The sequence below is a fragment of the Cryptomeria japonica genome, chromosome 10, assembly GCF_030272615.1.
Source record: "Cryptomeria japonica chromosome 10, Sugi_1.0, whole genome shotgun sequence".
Classification (NCBI taxonomy): domain Eukaryota; kingdom Viridiplantae; phylum Streptophyta; class Pinopsida; order Cupressales; family Cupressaceae; genus Cryptomeria; species Cryptomeria japonica.
In genome coordinates this window covers 755,667,305-755,679,772 of record NC_081414.1, presented here as the reverse complement: position 1 = coordinate 755,679,772, position 12,468 = coordinate 755,667,305, and the positions used below count along the sequence as shown (strand labels likewise).

Below are 12,468 nucleotides of genomic sequence, written 5' to 3'. Positions count from 1 at the left end.
ATGCCGGGCGCCATCGTCCTATCAACTTTTGCTCAAATTTGCAGGACAGCGCCGTCTCAACATTTTACTGCTAATTCCAGGTCCGCAACTTCATATCATATCCCTAACTCAGTTTATAAGCGAATCTTTCCTACTTTACATGCATTCCTAGTTCAATCTTTCTATCTACATTCTTTACAAAAGAGGGTATCCTTGCTATCACAACCCTTGAAACTCATATAGGATCTAATCTTGCATTCCGTGGGATTGGATCTTGTGGGTTTCAACCCCTCTTTTGAATGTAAAGTCTCTCCTAAGTGAAAACCATCAACCCTAGTGACTCTCCCTTCTCTCTCCTCGGAGTTGGGGAGGGGAGAACGACTAGGGATCGATTTTTTCGCTTTACACCTTGATTGAAAAATGAGTGTGGTAGACCTCTGTTTATGAGTGTGATTGATTCCTTGATTGAAAAATGAGTGTGGTAGACCTCTGTTTATGCATAATATTTGAAAAACAAATTAATTTTTTGACATGAGCTAACATGAGATCTAGGTTCCTACTCAAATAATGTTACCATTGTGAGGCCCCAAAATGGGCCCTTTTGAAGTGGACCAAGGTGTTGGGTGTTCTAGTGTTGGACATCAATGTCCCAAGATCTTGGGCAAAAAAATAAAGATCATAAAAATCAAGCTTGATACATGGTGTGAGCAGAATCGGGGCTTCAATCATGCCTTAGGGGATGAACTCCAAGGTGATAGCTTAACTAAGGACAAAATTGTAAGGGAGTACAATTTAGGACACTACATTTAGCCCCCACTTTAGTGGGAGCATGAGACAAAGCATACTTATAGTAAAGTACAAAGGTTTGCATTGAAAGATTTCATCAAGATATCAAAGAGAAAAGACACATGAAGCCTAAAAGGGACTTTAGGATCTTACTACTTCAAAATTAAAAAATGGACAGCATAAGAAAGAGGAAAGAGAATCATGACTGCTAGCCTAGTAAGGTTCACTTACTATGAGTTATAAAAAAGAAAAATACTAAATTACAATGAAAAAGGATCAATTTGCAAAGTAACTTGAGTTTTGAAACATGTGATATAGAGTGTGCATAAACTGAAACATTGAGAAGAGTGTATACCCCCACATTAAAGTGATTTCATATGCATTATTGGGAGTAATTTCTTTATGGTAGCATGCACCAAAATACAAGCACATTACTACAATGATACACCCCAAAAAAGGATTAAGTCAAAGGACAGTGGTCACAAAACATGAAAACACATAGGGGATCCACTAAATATGGAGTCACTATGCTTTTATGATAAATAATGTATATCATGAAATATTTGTATTTGAATGGACCTCATCCCCCAAAGGTAGTGGAACAACAAGTACAATGGAAGAAGGTAACATGTGTATTTTGAGTCAACATGGAAGATACCAAAAGAGATCTCAATTGATTCTTTGCATAATCTTTGAGTAGGCAACACAAGGGACAACAAATAGAAGAATTGAGATACAAATAGAAGAATACCACAACAGATTTGGTCTCTTTATTACCTTGCACCAAAAAAGTGACAAGGGTCATCCAAAGAGAACCTAATATAGTAGAAAAACACATCACAAGGGAAACACTTTATGAACTAGCAAGATAGGAGAGAAAATATACAACATGAATGAAGCTAAACAAACAAAACATCAACCTCCCAATCTTGTTGAAATTTTTTGGGGAAGGTGGAAAAGATGCAAGAGTAGCAACATCGAGCATGATAGATGGAGCTTCTACAAGTTCCAAACAAAAAACCATTCTCTAATGATGAGTCACTTTGTCTATCACTAGGAGCTAGGATTAATTCTTTTAAAAATTGTTTAGATAAATCATTGTCAACATCAATAAGCTCATACATATCATCAGAATCATTGGAATCAACAATGTTATCATGAACAAGATTATCATCCATTTAGTCCAAAAAGAAAAACAAGGGACTATAGCCAATGAACAAAGTTGTGGATATGAGAAGGCTGGTAGTCTGATGAATCTGGTCATAGAAGCTACAAGAAGCTAGGAGATCTGCTGGAAGTGGGTCAAGGGCAAAATTGACACCCTCAAAATGGAGGTTAAATAAATAATTGATATTTTCATTGCTTTCCCTGAGCCCAAGAAACTAGAGAAACTCATGATTATGACACAAAAACTCTCCCAGAATGTTGAGATGATGAAATGCAATCACAAAAAAAGGATTGATAAGGTGGAACAATCCATGGCTGAGATTAATAAAAAGCTCAAGAATCTGGTCAACATTAGTAAAGAATCCATGAACAACAACATTGAGGGGCTTGAAAAGATTAATACCATGATTGTTGATTATATATCCTATCACAGTGATCTGGTGAAAGATATTGGAGGAGATGATATAGCTGCTCGAGACAGCAAAACCACTTGACCCAGTTCCACAACCAAGAAAAAAAGAAGCAAAAAGGGTATCTCCAGGTTCATCATGGAGGAGCTCGAGGAAATCACCAAGATTTCCATCCAAAAGAACAAGGATCTGGAGCTCTCGCTTACCAGAGAGCTTCTTCTTTTGTTTTGGCTTGTTTGTCTGCGTTTCCTTTGTTTTTGTTTTTTCTCGAGGTTGCTCCCCTATTTTGCTGCTATTTCTTGCCACTTTGGCTATTGGCCAGCTCTTGTAAAACTTTAGGTTTCAAGTCCTTGTATAACCTATTTATCTTTATCAAAAAAATTATCATCTATTTCTTCATCAAGATTAATAAAAATAGGATCTTGATGCAGGAGTATCCCGAGTTCATAGCAATCTTGCATCAACCAAAAACATTTTCTTTATGTTTTCTTTTTGTTTGCAGTTTCAGTTTTCCTTTCAGTTTGTCCTGGTTTTGGCTCACTGGATCCTGTGGAGTTGAATTCTACTTGAAGATTTGATCATCTTTCTTATTTCTCGACCGCATCGTATTTGGATCATTTTTTGGCAAGATACCGCTATTGGTTTCTTTGAAAGTTTCCTATTATCGATTGATAGTTCTTGTTACCGGTTGCGTGTACCTATTTTTGTGATCTACTGGAACCTCTTTTGAATCTTGCAGAGCCTTGGGCATTGATTTTGATGTTCCTTGGCATGTGGCTAACCTTTTCCAATGATATACGTTTCATTCTTTGGATTTTTTGGAGGAATCTTTTGGCGGAGGTCGACCTTGTTATTTTACACGTTAGGTCTTGTTCTTTGGGTTTTGATCCCTTTTGGGCCAACTAGATCCTTTGGATAAATATATATAATTATAATTGCACATTAAAATGTAATCAACAAAAGAATCAAGTAGCCAGACTATGCGTAGAAGATAGATCTTAAGATTCAAGGTCCCGGTTGTGACCTATTCTGTATATTCTACTAGGCTTGTGTGCCGAAATGTTGTAATCTGGTTGCTATGGGTTGGATGTAATCAATTTTCATGACTTAAAACAATCTGTTCTACATTTCCTCCATCATATCTTTGTGTTTCTATTGTGTTTAATCTTGCTGACCAATCTAGATTGATCTCTTTGAGGTCCCTCCTCACCAGTGACTATATCTAGTGGTATCAGAGTGAAGTTTCATTCTAGAGGTTGTGTGTCCTGAAATTTTGTTGTAGGGTGGAATATTACAGATATGATGTGTAGGTGCAGAGAATTTGTGTGAACGATGGTAGGAAGAGGAGCTAGGAATGGTGGAGCGCGTGAGATTGCAGACCTTGTTGTCATGGAGATGTTGCGAGGTATAGCAGCCCAATTGGAAGCTATGAAGACAACCTAGAGGAGAGGTTGACATATTGAAGTTGTAAGTGAAGATGAGGGAGAAGAACCCTTGGTAGAACAAGAAAACCCATCAACGGTTTATCCAGATGAGGAAAGGTTTTTAAGGGTTTTGAGTAGGGCAAATACTAAACCTCATTTTACCCCACCAGAATATGAAGTGGGGTTGGATTCAGATGAATTGATGGATTGGATCTCAAAAATAGAGAAGTATTTTGATTTTGAAAGCACTCCAGAAGAGAGGAAGGTGAAATATGTATGTACCTCATTGAAAGGTATGCATCTCTTTGGTATGAGCATTTGCAAGTTGATAGACATAGAAGAGGTAAAGTGAAGATTAAGACATGGGATCAGGTGATTTCTAAGTTGAAGTCAAAGTTTATACCGATGAATTATCAAGTGGATCTGTTTGGGAAGTTGCATAATTTGAGACTGAAGGAATCTAGTGTGAAGGAGTACACTGAAGCATTTTACAAGGTGAATATCAGATCTAGACATCTTGATGATTAAGTTGAACAAGTTGTAAGATATTTGAATGGATTGTGGATGTCTATACAAGATGAATTGAGTTTTATCAATTTGGAGAGTGTTGAAGAGGCTTACGAGTATTCCCTAAAGGCAGAAGAGAAGCTAAACACAAAAGACATGAGCAGAGGTAGAGAGGTAGAGGTGGAAGGTTTACTGGAGGAAGATTTCAAGGAGGAAGAAGATATACCAGAGGAAGAGGAATCAATATAGATTAGAATAAAAACAGGGAAGTGAACAAAGAAGGTAATTCATACCGGAAAGATGATAGAAATTTCTAACGGAGGAGAGAACCAGATGGTTACCAGAATGATAATTTTGGAAGACAAGAGAACATTTAGAGGAACCTGCTTTATGTGTGGAGGAGAAGAACAGCATGCCTTCAAGTGTAAGAAGACAAAAAATACTGAAAGAGCAGTAGTGGTGGAAGAAAACCTCATTGGATCAGACAATAAACCAAAAGATGGAGAACTATTGGTGATGAGGAGAGCCTTGTGTCATACCAAAGGAGATGAAGAGCCATTGCAGAGGAAGAATCTATTCAAGACCAGATGTAATGTATCCAGTAAGTGTTGTAAAGTTGTTATTGATAGTGGTAGTTCAGATAATATTGTTTCAGAAGAGATGGTGAATAAGTTGAAATTGAAGAGATTGAAACACCCTAAGGTTTATTAGATAGCATGGATTCAGGATGAACATAAGTTGTTAGTAAGTGAGCAGTGTTTGGTGAAATTGAAAATCATGAATTATCATGATGAAGTCTTGTATGATATTATGCCAATGGATATTATTTATCTTTTGTTGGGTAGACCTTGGCAATTTGATAGATAGGCGGTACATGATGTGAGAAAGAATGCATCACTCATGTGGCCAATAGGATGAAGGAAACCTTGTTTCCTTTGGAGGAACCTTTGAAGAGTGAAGTTTATATGAGTGCTAGAATTTGTTTGGTTGATGGAAGGAAACTCTTGAATAGACTAAGACATGAGAATGTGTTTTTTTTAATTCCTAATAGGACCGAGAAACTGGAACTAGAAGGAGAACAACCAGAAGAGATAAAAGATTTGCTAATAGAATATGAAGACGTCATTATAGATAATGTACCTGAATCATTGCTACCTGTGAGAAGTATTAGTCATTGCATGGACTTGGTTCCTAGAGTTAGTTGGCCTAACAAAGTTGCACACTAGTTGACACTGGCAGAGAATGAGGAGTTGAATAGACAAGTGCGGGAATTGTTGAAAAAAGGTTTGATCAGGGAGAGTATGAGCCCTTATGTAGTACCAGCAGTGTTATCACCTAAGAAGAATGGAGAGTGGAGAATGTGTACTGATTCTAGAGTAATAAATAAGATCACAATGGAATACTGGTTTCCTTTGCCTAGGATGGATGACATAATAGACTGTTTGAGTGGAGAAAAAAACTTTACAAAGATAGATTTGAAGAGTGGATATCATCAGATCAGGATTAGAGAAGGCGATGAGTGAAAGAAAATATTTAAGACAAATGACGGACTGTATTAATGGTTGGTGATGCCTTTTGGATTGAATAATGTATCGAGTATTTTCATTAGGTTGATGAATAAGGTACATTGAAGAAATTCCTGGGTAAGTTTGTTATTGTGTATTTGGATCACATTCTAATTTTTAGTAAGACAAAAGACGAGCATTTGTTGTAGTTGAGACAAGTTTTGTAGAGGTTGAGAGAAGAAAAGTTGTTGATAAATATCAAGAAGTGTACTTTCATGAAGGATGAGTTAGTCTATTTGGGATTTGTCATATTTGAGGATGGTTTGATGATGGGCCCTAAGAGAGTGAAAGAAATTGTCAAATGGCATACATCGAAAAGAATTGGAGAGGTAAGATCATTTCATGGATTGGCTAGTTTTTACCCAAAGTTCATCAGAAATTTCAGTTCACTTTGTAACCCTATGACTAAGACCATGAGAGGAGATTGAAAGGAATTCAAGTGGACCGCCAGAGAAAACAAAAGTTTTGAACTATTGAAGCAGAAAGTGACTGAGAAAAATGTGTTAGCTTTATCAGATTTCAATAAAGTATTTCAAGTGGATTGTGATGAAAGTGGAACAACAATAAGAGTAGTCTCGAGTCAGGAAGGGAGAGCAATAGCTTATTTCAGTGAGAAATTGAATGATGCTCGAAGGAGATATTTAGTGTATGATCAGGAGTTTTATGTCATAGTTCAAGCCTTGAAGAAGTGGAGACATTACTTGTTGCCTAAGAAGTTTGTGTTGTATACAGATCATAAAGCTTTGCAGTACTTGAACAGTTAGAGTAAGTTGAATCAGAGATGTATGAGATGGGTAGAATTCTTGCAGAGTTATGCCTTTGTGTTGAAGCATAGAAGTGGGAAATCTAACAAAGTTGCTGATGCATTAAGTAGGAGAAGGAATTTGTTGAAAGAGATGAGAGTGAAAGTATTTGGATTTGAAGACTTTGTATGATGATGACCTAGATTTTGCAGAACCTTGGAAAGCATGTAGAGAACCGGTTATGGTGGATAGAAGCAAGTGGTTGGATTATTTCACTGAGGATAGTATGTTATTCAAAGGAGTTCAGTTGTGCATACCTAATACTTCTATGTGGGAGAATCTGATAAAGGAGAAACACGATGGAGGTTTGGTTGGACATTTTGGTATTGAAAAACTAGTAGCATTGGTGAGTGAGTAGCACTTTTGGCCCTAGATTCATAAGGATGCTAAGAGATATGTGCAAGGTTGTAGAATTTTTAAAGTTTCAAAAGGTAGTAGTCAGAATGTGGGATTGTATAAACCTTTGATAGTACCGGTAAGACCTTGGGAGGATATAAGCATGGATTTTGTACTTGGATTTCCTAAGACACTGAGAGGGAATGATTCTATATTTGTGGTAGTGGATAGATTCTTGAAGATGGCTCATTTCATATCTTGTAAGAAGACATCAGATGCATTGCATATAGTTTACCTATTTTTCAAGGAAGTGGTGAGATTGCATGGATTGCCTAAGAGCATAGTTTGAGACAAAGACACTAAGTTTGTTGGCTATTTTTGGAGGACAATTTGGAATTAGATGAAAATAGATTTAAAGTTTAGTTCTACTTTTCATCCACAAACTGATGGACAGACATAAGTAGTTAACTGGAGTTTGGGAAATTTTTTGAGATGTTTAGTGGGAGATAAAACCAGAAGTTGGGATTTGATCCTTGGACAAGCAGAGTTTGCATACAAAATTTAGTGAATAGGAGTATCAAAAGAACATATTTTGAGATTTTTACTGGAGTACAACCTAGAGGTATATCAAAATTGAGAGACATTAGCAGTGAAGACTAGAGAAGTTCAAAGGTAGAAAATTTTGCAGATCACATGGTAGCCTTCCATGTCTAGGTTAAACAACATTTAGAAGACATGAACAACAAGTATAAGGAGAAGGAAGATGAGAAGAGGAGACATAAGGAATTTTAAGTTGGCAATGATGTGATGCTATATTTGAGTAAGGAGAGATTCCTAGTTGGAACCTATAACAACTTGCATATGAAGAAGTTTGGACCTTTTAGGATTTTGAGGAAGTTTAGTTCTGGAAATGCATATGAAGTGGAGTGACCAGATAGTTTGAGTATTTCACCTATGTTTAAAATTGCAAATCTTCATAAGTATCATGAACTAGAATTCAGTAAGGACAATGTTGCAGATTTGGAGAAACAGTTTCTCTGGAAGGAACTAGATTAGATTGAAGAAATTATGGATAGTAAGATTAGGTGTAGTAATCAGAGCAGTCAGTATAAGGAGTATCTTGTGAAGTAGAAGGAGAGACCAGTTGAAGATTCATCTTGGATTTCTCAAGAAGAGGTAGACCGCCTGGGTTTTCCTTTGACCTTGGCAAAGTGAGAGGCTCACTTTTTCAATAACCTTGGATGTTTGATGCAGGAGCATCCCCGATTCATAGAAATCTTGCATCAACCAAAAATATTTTCTTTATGTTTTCTTTATGTTTGTAGTTTCAATTTTCCTTTTTGTGTGTCTCGGTTTTGGCTCAACGGATCCTATGGAGTTGGATTCTACTTGAAGACTTGATCATCTTTCTTATTTCTAGACCACATCGCATTTGGATCATTTTACAACAAGAGATCACTATCGGTTTCCTTGACAGTTTCCTGTTACCAGTTGACAGTTCTTGTTACCGGTTGCTTGGACCTATTTTGGTGATCTACCAGAACCCCTTCCAAAGTTTGTGGAACCTTGGGCATTGACTCTGATGTTCGTTAGCGTGTGGCCCATATTTTCCTGCGATCTAAGTTTCATCCTTTGGATTTTCTGGAGGAATCTCTTGCCGAAGGCCAACTTTAATATTTTACACATTAGGTCTTGTTCTTCGGGTTTTGATCCCTTTTGGGCTGACTGGATCCTTTGGATCGATATATAATTCTAATTGCCCATTAGAATGTAATCAACAGAAGAATCAAGTATCTAGAGTGTGCATAGAAGATAGATCTTAATATTCAAGGTCTGGATTGTGACTTATTTTTTATATTCTACCAAGGCTCTGAGCCAGTATGCTATAATCTGGTTGCTACACATAGGATTTAATCAATTTTCATTAGTTAAAACAATATGTTCTACATTGCCTCCATCATGTCTTTGTGTTTCCTTTGTATTTACTCTTGCTGACCGGTCCAGATTGATCTGTTTGAGGTCCCTCCTCACCAGTGGCAGCTTCAGATCTCTAATATAAATAAAACCTGAATCAACATCTTTATTAAATAATTTCAATCTTGGCAATTTAAGTCGAAATTCTTCCCTAGGGTTAGGGAAAGGCTAGACAAATGGGACTAAGTCAAAATTTGGTGTCTTCAGGGAGGAAATAGTTTGTGAAGCAAGTTCATGAGCCTAAGCATGACGTCTGTATCAAAATTCTTTCACACAATAGTTTCTTTTAGTTTTAACCAAGGGTTGTGAATGTTTAGGATGAATGGACATAGCTTTATTCTCTTTCTTTAGAGGAGAAATGGGAGAAAGTCTACTAGGTTGAAAAATAGGAGATGTCGATCGCTTCCCTTTGTAAGATGTAGTGGTTGGGATTGTGGCATATAGGAGGAATAAAAGGTGTAGGAAGGATACCGAGTCCATCATGAGGAGGAGGAATAGGTCTAAGATCTCTAGGCTTACTCAAAGATAAGATGATATCATTCTTCCACTTTTCATAAGATTGAAATAGAGCATCACTTAGAGGCTTAAGAGGCTCAAATTGTTTAGGACAAAATTAATCAAGGTTGAAATCTCCACATCTCATAGTGGGCTAATACATGCTAATATGATTAATTATTATGGTTGTTGTTATAATATAATTTTAGACATTTAAGAATAGAAGGTATCACTTTCATGGAAGAGAGCCAAGGACGTCCCAATTGCACATGAAATTGATTTGTTGTACGAATGATAGAAAAAATGACATCTAATAACTTTGTACCAACCTCAAAGGGTAGAGTAATATAACCAATAGAAAGGCAAGAGAAACCATCATACACCTTGAACAGTACATCAAATTTACCATATGTTACTTGATGCAATGTCATCGAATAATGGGCTAAGTTATTGATGGTTGCTTTGGTGGATAAATTGAAATTGGACATACTAGATTGTGATCAACGAGTAACATTGTTGTATGTAGGTTGAGGTTGAGAGTAACTAGGTGGAACACTATGATATGTATGTATGAGAGATGATTGAGTGATAAATAGAAAAATTAGGCATGGAGGTATAAAAGAGTTTTGATTAACAAGGTTTCCCCCTTGATTAACATTTGTAGGATTAACATATTTAATAAACTAATATTCCTTTTAAAACTATGTGTGGTAAGCTTTTTCACGTGATAAATTTGATTTTTCTTAGAACTAAATGTTATCTATTAAAATATCTAAAATTTGACAGCACTAAATGTTTAAACACAGTAATAAATCTTACAGCTACTTTTCAAAGTGCAAAGAAAATTTCCTAGAGACTCATAACTCTTGTACTGCTATGTTGGTTTTCCTTTAAACGGATAGGATTATTTTGTTTCATAAAATTTATCATTAGAAAATTTAGCATTTTTTAGTCTAATAAAAATTTAATTTATAAAATTATCTTTTTAATTATTCTATTTCAATGGTACATCCAATTAAATGGTATTATTTCAAATTTCAACTTATCAATAATTGAATTAATTTTTTTGTTTATTTTATCTACATTCTTTTCACTGATTTTAAAATCTGATATACCCATTTTCAGATAAATATAGATAAAGTATACTAAAAGATATTATAATTATTTATTATTTCATTTAAAAAATAATTATATTATTATATTATAATTATTATTAAATTATTATTATGTTAAGCTAACCTCAATCCTTTTGATTGAGTCAAACTCTCATAGCCGACCCGTTCTTTGCATTATTTGCATTCTGGTTTCGTTTCATGGCTTCCAAAAGGATTCTGAAGGAGCTCAATGATCTTCAGAACGACCCTCCCACATCATCTAGTGCAGGTCCATTGGCAGAGGATATTTTCCACTGGCAAGCTACAATTATGGGGCCTCCAGATAGTCCACATTCAGGTGGTGTTTTTTGGTCACTATTCATTTCCGTCGAGATTATCCATTCAAGCCCCCAAAGGTTGCATTCTACACAAAAATTTTACCATCCTAATATCAATAGAAATGGTAGTATCTGCCTTCACATTCTGAAAGAACAATGGAATCCTGCATTGACAATATCCAAGGTTTTACTTTCAATATGTTCTTTATTGACTGACCCAAACCTAGATGATCCTCTTGTACCTGAGATTACTCACATGTATAAGACTGATAAGGCAAAGTATGAAGCAACTGCAAGAAATTGGGCTCAAATAATTAAATGATCAATTAAATTATTTCTCTTATTTTTTTGTTCCAATCAATTATTTATAAATTATTTCTTTATTTTCTTCCAAATAATCTATTTCCTTCATTGAACATCATCTTATACAAATAAACTATGGAAAAATAACTTGTAAATGTATAATAAACCATCTTATTACATTTCTTGAATTAAGAACAAAACAAAAGAATCATCTTATAATGAAAAAATATACTAAACAATGAATGAGAACTTTTGCGAAATAAAATTAAACTTTCACAAAAACAAAATAGTAGATTGTATTTGTGATATAAATTTCCTTTAAGTGATTCATAAGTTATTAGTACTTACCGTTAGGCAATACTATTGTAATGAGTTTTTTGTTTTTTGAGTTAACGAGTTATTAAAAAAATTAATTTGAACCAATCCCAAACAAATTTTAACTTAGTGGCTAAATAAAATTTAGCTGCTATAAGCGGATTTTTAGGAAATCCAAAATAATTAGTTTTAGTGGCAACTATATAGCCAAAAATATATGTAAATTTAGGAAAATTTTGACATCCGTTTCCTTTTCTTTTTCTGTACACTTATTGGCTAAATACAATTTAGCTGTTATAATAATTTTTAAAATATAATCATTATTAAAATTAAATGATAATTATTATTAAAACTATACTAAAAACAAGGCAAGTACTAGCCACTATGTGGCACTTGTTTTACTTCACTTTGTTTTATGATTAGATACAACAATCTTCAATCATCCCAACACACACATTTGCATTTATTTGGCCCTATCTCAAAGTATTTCACGTTTACTTGAGATTATACCATTTGTCAATGTCTTTAAGTATGAAACAATTTCAATAAAAAAGGTAGGGAAAAAATAAAATACAAAAAAAAATTGCATATAAATTTTATTATTTCATTTTGTCCCCACCTTGATATACATATGAATCCTAAAATGATCTTATATATTTTGACCTACTTAACATTAAAAATATGCATGTAAAAAATATATGAATTGTTTCATTGATATCAACATGAACCCCATATAATTCAATGGAATCTATAAGGATAGAGTCACATATGTTTAACTTGGAGTAATATAATCATTTTTTAATGTATGAAAGCATGTTATAATGTAAGCATATATAAGCATCTTAATCACACAATTATATAACCATAAAATAATGACCTAAAAAATGCCAAATATAAGAGGGTTTTACTAAAATCTTGTTGCCCCAAACATAGAAAAAAGGTATGGTGGTATGACTCTTTGTAGTCAAGATA

General features: G+C 34.7%; 1 pseudogene; it reads left to right on the top strand.

Moving 5' to 3' along the window:
• Positions 1-10,759: 10,759 nt before the first annotated feature.
• Positions 10,760-11,200, top strand: LOC131076831 (ubiquitin-conjugating enzyme E2 8-like; annotated as a pseudogene).
• The last annotated feature ends 1,268 nt before the right edge of the window (positions 11,201-12,468 follow it).